Here is a 10580-nt window from a genome sequence, read left to right on the forward strand (position 1 = left end):
TGTTTACCACACACACACTTCTCTGAGAATTCTTTGAAATTTTCACTGCATTCTGCTTATGACAAAATGTTGATTTAATGGACCCAGTTGAGGAAAGGATGAGCCATTAAATCCAAGTGTTGACCGTGTGATCACGAAATGTACTCTCATATGTGAGAAAATCAACTTAGTAATTGGCTTTCTCTTGTGGGATGTAGGGAATGGATGTAGGTAACTTTTTAAAATCTTTTGGTTATCAGAATGATTCTCTGGGCCATGAGTTATATTATTGATGTTGTATTTGAAGACAAATATATCCATATGATAGAAAGTGTTGAAGCCACAGGAACCTTGGGAGGAAGTGATCATGCAATATTGGAATTTTATGGAAGCACAAGCAATAGAACACAGTCAAACTAAAGTCTTGGACTTTAAGAGAGCTAATTTCAATAAACTTAGGGGTTGGGAAGGATTCTATGGATGAGAATCCTCAAGAAGAAAACAACTCAAGAAGCTTGGGAAATTTTGAAAAGTGAGATAATAAAAGCCCAGTCAAGCACAATATCAACAAAGAAGAAAAATAACAGCTCTCAAAAGAAACCAGTATGGCTACATAAAGAACTTTCTGATAAATTGAAAGATAAAAAGGACAAGTATAAAAAGTGGAAAGAAGGACACATGACTAAGGCAGAATATCAGCAAATAGCCCGAGCCTGCAAAGATGAAGTGAGGAAAGCTAAGGCTCAAAATGAACTAAGGCTTATGACCAAAGTCAAAAATAACAAAAAAAGCTTCTTTCAACATGTAAAAAACAAGAAAAAGGTTAAGGAAATGATTGGTCCATTAGTGGGAGAAAGTGGCAAGAAGGTGACAAGCAAGGGGGAGAAAACAGAACTATTTAATTCATGTTTTTTGCTTTCATCTGTCTTTACACAAAGGGAAAAAACAGCCCAACTTATCAAAAATAGTGCCATAAAAAACAAAATAGAAACACAAGTTAAGATAGGCAAGAAAATGGTAAGTGAACACCTGTCCAGCCTAGATGAGTTCAAATCACCAGGACCAGATGGATTACACCCCAAGGTTCTGAAGGAACTGGCAGATGTGATCTCAGAATCACTGAACTATATTTTTCAAAGATCCTGGAGCATTGGGGAACTACCAGAGGACTGGAAAAGAGCTGATTTAGTTTCCATCTTCAAAAAAGGAAACAAAATGGACCCAGGAAATTACAGACCTATCAGCGTGACCTCAATACCTGGGAAGATTCTGGAAAAGATAATCAAACAATGAATCAAGGAACACCTAGAGGCAAACAAAGTCATTACTAAAAGCCAACAAGGGTTTGTCAAAAACAGATCATGCCAGACAAATCTTATTGCATTCTTTAACCAAGTGACAAAATTAGTGGATCAGAGGAATGCTGTGGATATAATTTACTTGGACTTCAGTAAGGCATTTGATAAAGTAGATCACAACCTACTACTTGATAAGATAGAAAAATATGGGTTAGACAGCATCCCCACCAGATGGATTCGTAGCTGCTGACAAGCCGTACTTTCATTTCTGTTACCTTTTGTCACCCAGGATATTCTATTAATCAACAATTCTCAACTATTGTTATCCAATGCACTAGGCATAGCATCAAAGTAAATGGGTCCATGGGTCTCCAGTGGAGGGCTCATGGGCAAATGATGACATGTGTTCAATGGTATCACACAAATGCTGCGACTTGTGCCAGCTGTTGGGAAGCAAGTTTGTAGTTGTGGCATTTAAGTCATGGTATTATTTTTGACATCATCATAGTTTGCTTTGGATACCACCAATCTCCAAGGTCACTTGGACTTCAGTAAGGCATTTGATAAAGTAGATCACAACCTACTACTTGATAAGATAGAAAAATGTGGGTTAGACAGCATCACCACCAGATGGATCCGTAGCTGGCTGACCAGCCGTACTCAGCATGTGGTCCTCAATGGAACCACATCTACATGGAGGGAAGTGTGTAGTGGGGTGCCCCAGGCTCTGTTCTGGGCCCAGTGCTCTTCAACATCTTCATCAACGATTTGGATGAGGGGATAGATGGGGAACATACCAAACTTGCAGACGACACCAAGCTGGCAGGAATAGCCAACACTCCAGAAGACAGGCTTAAGATACAGGAGGATCTGGACAGATTTGAACACTGGGCGCTATCTAACAAAATGAAATTCAATGGTGAAAAAAATAAGTTTCTATCTTTAGGCAAGAAAAAACAAATGTACAGGTATAGTATAGGTGGTACCTTGCTCAATAGTAGTAACTGTGAGAGGGATCTCGGAGTCCTAATGGACTTAAATATGAGCCAGCAGTGTGCTGCAGCTGCCAAAAAAGCCAACACAGTGCTAGGCTGCATTAACAGGGATAGAATCAAGATCACATGAAGTATTAATACCACTTTACAATGCCTTGGTAAGGCCACACTTGGAATACTGCATCCAGTTTTGGTCACCACAATGTAAAAAATGTTGAGACTCTAGAAAGAGTACAGAGAAGAGCAACAAAGATGATTAGGGGACTGTAGGCTAAAACATAAGGAACGGTTGCTGGAATTGGGTATGTCTAGTTTAATGAAGAGAAGGACGAGGGGGGACATGATAGCAGTGTTCCAATATTTTGGGCTGTTACAAAGAGGAGAGAGTCAAGCTATTCTCCAAAAAGCCTGAAGGCAGAAGAAGATGCAACGGATGGAAACTAATCAAGGAGAGACGCAACCTAGAACTAAGGAGAAACTTCCCGACAGAACAATTAACCAGTGGAACAACCTGCCTTCAGAAGCTGTGAATGCTCCAATACTGGAAGTTTTTGTCTGAAATGGTATAAGGTTTCATGAGTCTCATGTTCCATGTCCCATCATAATTTCAGGTTTTCTTCCCTATAGCAACATCAGCAACTACATGTCTTGAAGATCCATCATCTGGCACTAGATTCGCAATAGTTTTATATTTTCTGTCTATATGGTTTTCTTGGTAAAAAAAAACAATTTACCTTTACATTCTCCCGCATAGTATTAATTGATGTTCTTGCCATTGTCAATTAAGTAATATCTCCAGCATTTTCCTGTATTGCCATTGGTCAGTTTAGTGCCTGATAATATGGCTGGGCAACTAGAATGACCTTCACATCTTGGATGACCCTGTTGAGAATATATATATTCCTGATGTTCTTTGCTCATCCCTCCCAGGACCACCCACCTTCCACCATGTTGAGACAGCACAGCAGGACTTGTGTGAGACAGAATAAAGAGACAGGATGGAATCCAGCCACCCATATCTAAAAAATACATCCAACAAGAAGCTCTATTCATCTTAACCCAAAGGAAAACAGCCAGGACTTCAAGATCATATGGAATCCCTACAAAATGGGAGTCACATATATCTCATAATATGTTGTTCATGCAGCCGAGTTCATGTCATATTGTTTATGCAGCTATATATTGATAATATCTAGTATTGCATGAGGGAACTAAGTTATGCTATGACGGTTTTAGCTTGATCAGAAAGTGAAGAAATATATTCTTATAAATATATGGAGAAAAAAATACCAATATTTCTTTAAATGAAAAACTCTTGTTTTTATTGTATGTTTAAGTAAAGGAGAAAAAAGCTACGTTTAATCCATTCTTTCTCAATATTGCCCTTTTAGATCACTTCTCTACATTCTAGTTTATCTCTGGACACCTGCCCCTACCATCTCAATTTTGGAGTTTCAAGGAAAAATGCTTAGAGCACTTTCACACCAGGTCTTTGCATCAATTGCAGAGCAACTGTAAGCTAGTGCCATTGCCCAAAAGTGTTGGACAGTGGACTTGATTAACTCTCAACTCTCCTCTGGTGCAAAAGGAATAATTGGAAATAATTTTGCCAGATTAATACTAAAGATTTGGAGCAGATAGTTTCCAAGGGTAGAGCTCCATTGCCTCAGCTTCTCCAGTTAAGAAACCACCCTAGCACCCCAATATCCTTGTACTGGTGTTCTTAAATCATTTTGAAACTCACATTCATATGAACAATCTAATAGAAAATTGCCCAGCATGAACTAAAGGTGAGGATGGAGATAATGCTGTCTCAATGCAGTTTTTGTTGTTGGTTATGTGGACAGAGCATTGATTGCTTTGAAAATTATTCTGAGACCTTTGGGTTGAAAACAGTGGCTTTTAAGAAGTTTCATTAGCTTCATCTCACTCACTGCTTTAACAAAAAGATAATAAGAGCTCCAAAAGAAAAATATAATGAATGCAACATTTCAGTCCATCTTGAGTTGTTGCCTTTTGGATGTGTTGGGAATTTCAGAAAATGTTGGTTGGAAATTCTGAAAATTATGGTTCTGTTGCATCTGGAGAACATATCAACTTCTAACTTAAGAAGCCTGAAATAATTCAGGAGCGGACAGATTAATTCTACATTATTTTATGTGGATCCTAGGACATTTAAGTTGGTTTGAGAGAATTTGAAATTAAGCATTGGGACTCTTTAGAGGTTCTTTAGAGGTTCTATTAACTTGGGAAAATTATCAGTCATATCTGGCAAGGAAAAAAAACCCTGACCCTTCGTCTTCTGACATTTTATTCTTTTAGTAAGATTAGGTGAACATGAAAAAACACAGAAGGGTAATAGCTATCTTAGAATTGTTTTAATTAGATTGACCTTGCCCAGGAAGGAGAAGGATGGAGCTGTGCTCTAAGAAAATCCAATTTGCTTCGGTTGAACAGCATTAAGCTTCTCTAATTTGTTCTTACTGACACAGTGAAACTAAGAAGAATGAAGTCAGTGTATTTTCCATTCCTCCAACGGTTTGATTTTCTAAAATTTTGTAATAGAGGACTCCTTTTGCAACATTGATTGGAGAGAGACGTTTGGAAAGAGATAACTGCATATGTAGTGCATACATGCGCAGTGGCTCAATGGTTAAAGATGCTGAGCTCCTCAGCTGGAAAGCTGACAGTCCAAGTTCAAGACTGAGCACCACACAATGGGGTGAGCTCCCATTATTAGTCCCTGCCCACCTAGTGGTTCAAAAGCAGGCAAATGCAAGTAGGTACCACTTTGGTGGGAAGGTAACAGCGTTTCATGCACCTTGGCCTATAGTCATGCTGGCCATATGACCATGGAAGTGTCTTCAGACAACACTGGCTCTCTTGGCTAAGAAATGGAGATGAGCACCATCCTCTCGAGACAGAAATGACTGGATGGGGCAGGGGTAGGCAACCTTGGCTCTTTTATGACTTGTGGACTTCAACTCCCCGAATTCCTGAGCCAGCATGGAATTCCGGGAGTTGAAGTCCACAAGTCATAAAAGAGCCAAGGTTGCCTACCCCCCTGGGATAGGGGAAACCTTTACCTTCACATGCATTGCTCAGTATTCATAGTACAAGGGAGATTCCTATATTCAGTTACTGTACTTTGGCATTCATACTGTTAATAATTAAAAAATCCTTGCTTGGTTTTCCCCCATTGGATTGATACACATGTAGTTCTCAATTAACAACCACTCATTCAGTGACCATTCAAAGTTACAATAGTGCTGAAAAAGTGGTACTTACAACCGGTGCCCAAAGTTCTGATCTTTACAGCACCCCTTTGATCATGTGATCATGATTCAGGCATTTGGCAACCAGTCCACATGACAATTGCAACGACCCATAGTCACATTACCACCATTTGTGACTTTCCCTGCTGGCTTCCCACAACAGAGTCAATGGGGAGGCTGACAGTGAAGGTCACAAGTTGCTCCTGCAGCTTTTTCTCCCAAGTATTTCACGGATCTTGTACTCCATAGCATGCACAGGCATGTTTGCAGTATCCCCCACCACCTAGCCACACTTGCACCAGGCCACAGCACTCTCAAACATACCCACCTGCCCTCTGCAGCCACCTCCTGACACATGGCCACTTCCCACACACCTGCCTGCACTTCATAGAAATCTCCCACCTCCTGGTCACATTTCTGTGCCCTCTGCAGCACTAATCCACTCACCAGCCTGCTTGCAAGCCACCTAAGCAAAGACTTGTCGTGACTGGGAGTTGCAATTTCTTGCCAGCTTCCCTATTGACTTTGCTTGTTGGAACCAGAAGGAAGTTGCAAGTTTTAGTCATGTGAGGCCCTTGCTTGATGACCCACAAAACTCATACAATGATGGCAGGGGGGACTGCTGGGATCACTGTCCCATTATGTCACACGATATGACCACGTTGCTTAGCAATGGAAGTTCTGGCCTCCATTACATCATTAAGCAAGGATTAACTATAGAAGAAAAAGAGGTAAATAAATGTTTTGCTCCAAATGTTGAGCATTCGAAACCTGTGGAAGTGCTTGCTCTCAGTTGCAGAAATGTTTTATTCTTCATTCATAAGTTTCCTATCTTTGCTGCAGCCTCTTTTGGATTGTTGGGCATGCCTACTTAATTTAGATTTAATGAAGAAAAGGAAAGAGCCTGGTCCCTCTTCGTAAGCCTGATGCATCTTTCCCTGCACATTCAGCTCCAGATTATTAATCGTGAGAGTAGAAGCTCTATTTTTAAAATTGGAATAAAGAGATATTGAGCAGCCTGATCTACTTTTCAGGATTAGAGAAAAGAGCCTGTTTATCACACAAACAAAAGTATCAAAGCTTATACTGCTGGAGAACAACAGCAGCTCTGTTTCTGCTCAAGTCACATCCTTTATGAAGTGTGAGCTTTAAATTACAGTCCTACGTAACTCCACTTTGGTAGGACAGAATACAAATGCCAGAGGCTCTGTATTGCCCTGTTTTTGTAAAAGAATCTTGAGTATATTGTAAGTTCACAAGGTAGCTTCTCCCTGCATGTTAGAATAGATGCTCAGTCAGCTGGGAACAACTGCTGTTTTATATCTGGTGGCCCTATGTGCTAGGTTGAGAGGGGCTGTTTAAGATGCAGCATTAGAATACAACAAGAATCAAAGGACAGCTTTGAAGTCCATCTTGTAAGCTATCGAGGCAGTAATGAATCTTTGATCATTCTGAGAAATGGTACTCAGCGTAAGTGTTTTGAAGAATTGGATTTGCTATTGTTGAACTAAATTGTGCCCTTCTGAGTAACACATAGCAACCTTCACAAGTGCAAAGAAAAGTATTAAGTATCAGAATAGATAAAGACTGTTTTCCTAGAGCAACATTTTATTGGCTGCAGTACAGGTTTGCAGACCTTTCTGTTCTTCAAACCACAGCTGTTAAGAACAAATATTGTAAATGAGAATAGCCCTTATTAAAATGTCAAGGTTTGAAGTGTTTATGGAAAGAATCATCTAATTTTTCTTTTTTCACTGGTGTTGTTGCATAGCAGGGACTGGATGAAATGCAGCACGGCAACCTGGTCAAGCTATCAACTTGCCTTTGAACTAGTTCCCCATAAGGAAATATTTATTTCAACATTCAAGGATAGTTGAATTATCTGGCAAATATCCAACTTTATATTGTTAGCATTTTTTTTCCATGTATGAACAGCAAAGCAAATGGTACATAATTTCTTTTTGTAGCAGTGCCTGAATTCTGGAACTTCAGCGAGATATTTATCATAAAGAATTGTTCTTGCCTTACTCAATATATCCATTGGAGAAATGACATTATTAGCATTGATACTCTAACAGCCTACCTTTTAAGCCATTGATATAACCCAGAAGTCACCAACTGTAGACAGCACTTGACCCCACTTCTGATATCTCCTTGTTTGGGAGGCTCAATCTGAAGACCCTTTTGAGATGCCTGTTCCCAGAAAATCATGTACATAAAAAGAAAGAGAATGAAATGAATGAGAACAAGAGAACGAAAGAGAATGTGATTCTTAGAGAATCAGACCAGGAAGAAAGAATGGAGGGAGGTCTATGGAGCATGTAGTGGTGTGAGCCCTGTGTCTGTGGATAGATGCATGAGATTCTGGACTAGTCTAAAGAACAGTTCCAATAATAAAAAAGTCAGTTGATTTCTGGCATATTCAGGATGTTCTACATGGAGGGTTGATATTGCTGTCATTATCTAATATCAAAAATGAATCAGCTCTATTTAATGTTCATTAGAGCTTTTGATTCATGCCTCCAAAAGTTTATTTATCCCGAGAAAAGTCCTTTCTGCAGTTGTGTATCCTGTATTCCATCTCAGGTAGTTGAGGCTCAGAAGTAACCATTTCCTCATGTCCAAATAGTAAAATTGTAGCTGAAATGAACTTGAAATAAAAGAATCCCAGGCCTTCAGCTCTCTCTCACACACACTTTTTAAAAGTAGTTTTCAAGACTATGAATTGTTCGTGCTAAGGACATGATTTTCCAGAGGAGAATGTTCTGCACCAGGAATATATGAACTGGGGTAAATATTGTTTGCAAGATCATTTGATCCCATACCAACTAGGCAAGGTTACTGGTGCGCTTCAGGAAATAAGAATGGCTGCAATTCCTCAGTGTTTCTCTGACTGAACCCAGTATTTCTTTCTTCACCTGCTAAAAATGTTTGTCAATAGGATTTGCAATCAACAACATAATAATGAAAATATTAGGATCTAAGGGATACAATTGCATCCAATTGCAAATGGCCTCCCTCCAGATACCACATTTGGGGCATTGCCTGTTATAATAATTGCTTAAGCATCTCGTGTTAGCTTAGAAAAGGGATGTCACTTTTGAAATAAAGCAAAAGACAATTTATATGGCCAAATTATTTTTTTTTCTTTTTAACTTTAAGAAATCACTGACATTTCCTGAGGAATACATTCAAATAGTTTAATGTTGTAAATGTAATCAGATGAAATGAAATGTTTTGATTGTTGCTCCTTGGTATTAGGACTCTAAAAGGCTCATGCATACCTTCCGCTCAGAAATACAAATACAATTCTCATAACTTAAGAGGAAGAAATAAAGCAATAAAAGAGATATGGGGGTAAAAATATGGGCCATTTAGGAATAAAGTGATAAGGGTCAGCCTGTCAAGAGTGGCAGTATGGTTCTTTATATGTTTTTGAGTTCAAAGAGGCTTGTTTCTAAGTAAATAGGCATGCTTAAATAGGAACGTATTGTCAATCTCTTTTGACAGGATTTTCATTTTTTGTGAGTCAATTATTGTTGTAAATGTAATTTGATTTTCTTAGGTATTTCTAGGAAATCCTGCACAGCAGTTTTCTCCAACAATGTGCCATTAAGATGTTCTGACTGTAGCTCTGGCTTTTGTTCTGGTTTTTGAAGATCATCCTGAATCTTGATTCAGGATATTTGCTATCCTCCTTATCTTGATGTCATCTGTGAGGTTGATAATCTTGTTTGATAAGCATGATAACCTCGTGCATATTTTTTGCATACAGGAACAATGATGGCTGTACAATGGAGCCCTGTAAAACTCCAGTTGACATCTCATTCTAGCTTGACATGGACCACTGAGTAAGGGTTGTTATTGTAAGCCATCACATTCTTAGACAAAAATACAGTATATTTTACTACAGTTTGATACAATAATGCCCTTTGTTAGAAATAATGGGTTTTGGCTAAAGGCAAGGAGGCTATAAAATGTCTTTTCAGTGTAGCTTATTGTACGTAATTTTTATGAGGATTCACAACCTTCTACTGGAGCGATATTGTAGGAATCCGTCTGTAGAGCTATGCATAAAACAGGATAGGTATACGAGCCACAATGAAACTGGAACAGCTGAAGAGATTTTAATGTTTATGCTTAAATGCTAATTATATGGGGAAAGAGAAAAAGATAGACTGTCTTAAACTCTGATGGATTGTTGCTTACTAGTATCCATTGGGGGCATAAGGAAGCTAAATGTATTCACAGCCAGAATTGGCTGTTTTGTCATCTGCATTTGCCATAAAATGACATTTGAATGCTTTCTTCTGATAATGAACTGAGCAAAAATAATATCTTATTTTATTAAAATAATATAAGATATTGAGTTTCCTTACCCAGAATAAGACAAACTTATCAGTTCTAAAACTGTCAAAAAGTAAGGCCAACTCATTCCCAGTCCTCCCTTCCTTTCCTCTTTATTTATTTCCTTTCACATCCCCTACTGAATCTATTCTTCTACTTAGAAAATTAGGAGAGGGTAATAAAAGGGTTTGCTTAAACCTATTCATTAGATATGGAGGCAATTCTTGCTTTAAATATCACATTTAACATTTCATAAGCCTTTATCTAGAGCATAATAATTATTCTCGTCCATTTGGGAGTTCATAGTGTTAATTAATGCTTCAGTTTTAGTGGTAGTGCCTTTCATTTTTAATGGGCTTACATATCCAAATGTGTAAGCCCATAAAAATGTTGATATATTGTATTGATTTAAGAATAGCTTCATTGTATTCTGATGTAATTATAGATATGCACATAGCAATGTAAATGTAATGTTACACCCAAAAGTATGCAAAGGAAAGGTGGATGGAAAATAGACCTCTGCATAGATTAGAAACTTCTAAACTTGATCAAGAAGTTCAATCCTCTAAGTTGGGAATGTTAGTATCTCTGTATTTCTGACACATATATGGAACAAATGAACAAGCAGTTGAACAAATATGGACGTTTGGTGTACATTCATTTTTCCAGAGTTTTTAGAAATCTTT

Source organism: Crotalus tigris, unplaced genomic scaffold, assembly GCF_016545835.1.
Source record: "Crotalus tigris isolate CLP2741 ecotype Arizona unplaced genomic scaffold, ASM1654583v1 scf7180000024337.5909745, whole genome shotgun sequence".
Lineage (NCBI taxonomy): Eukaryota > Metazoa > Chordata > Lepidosauria > Squamata > Viperidae > Crotalus > Crotalus tigris.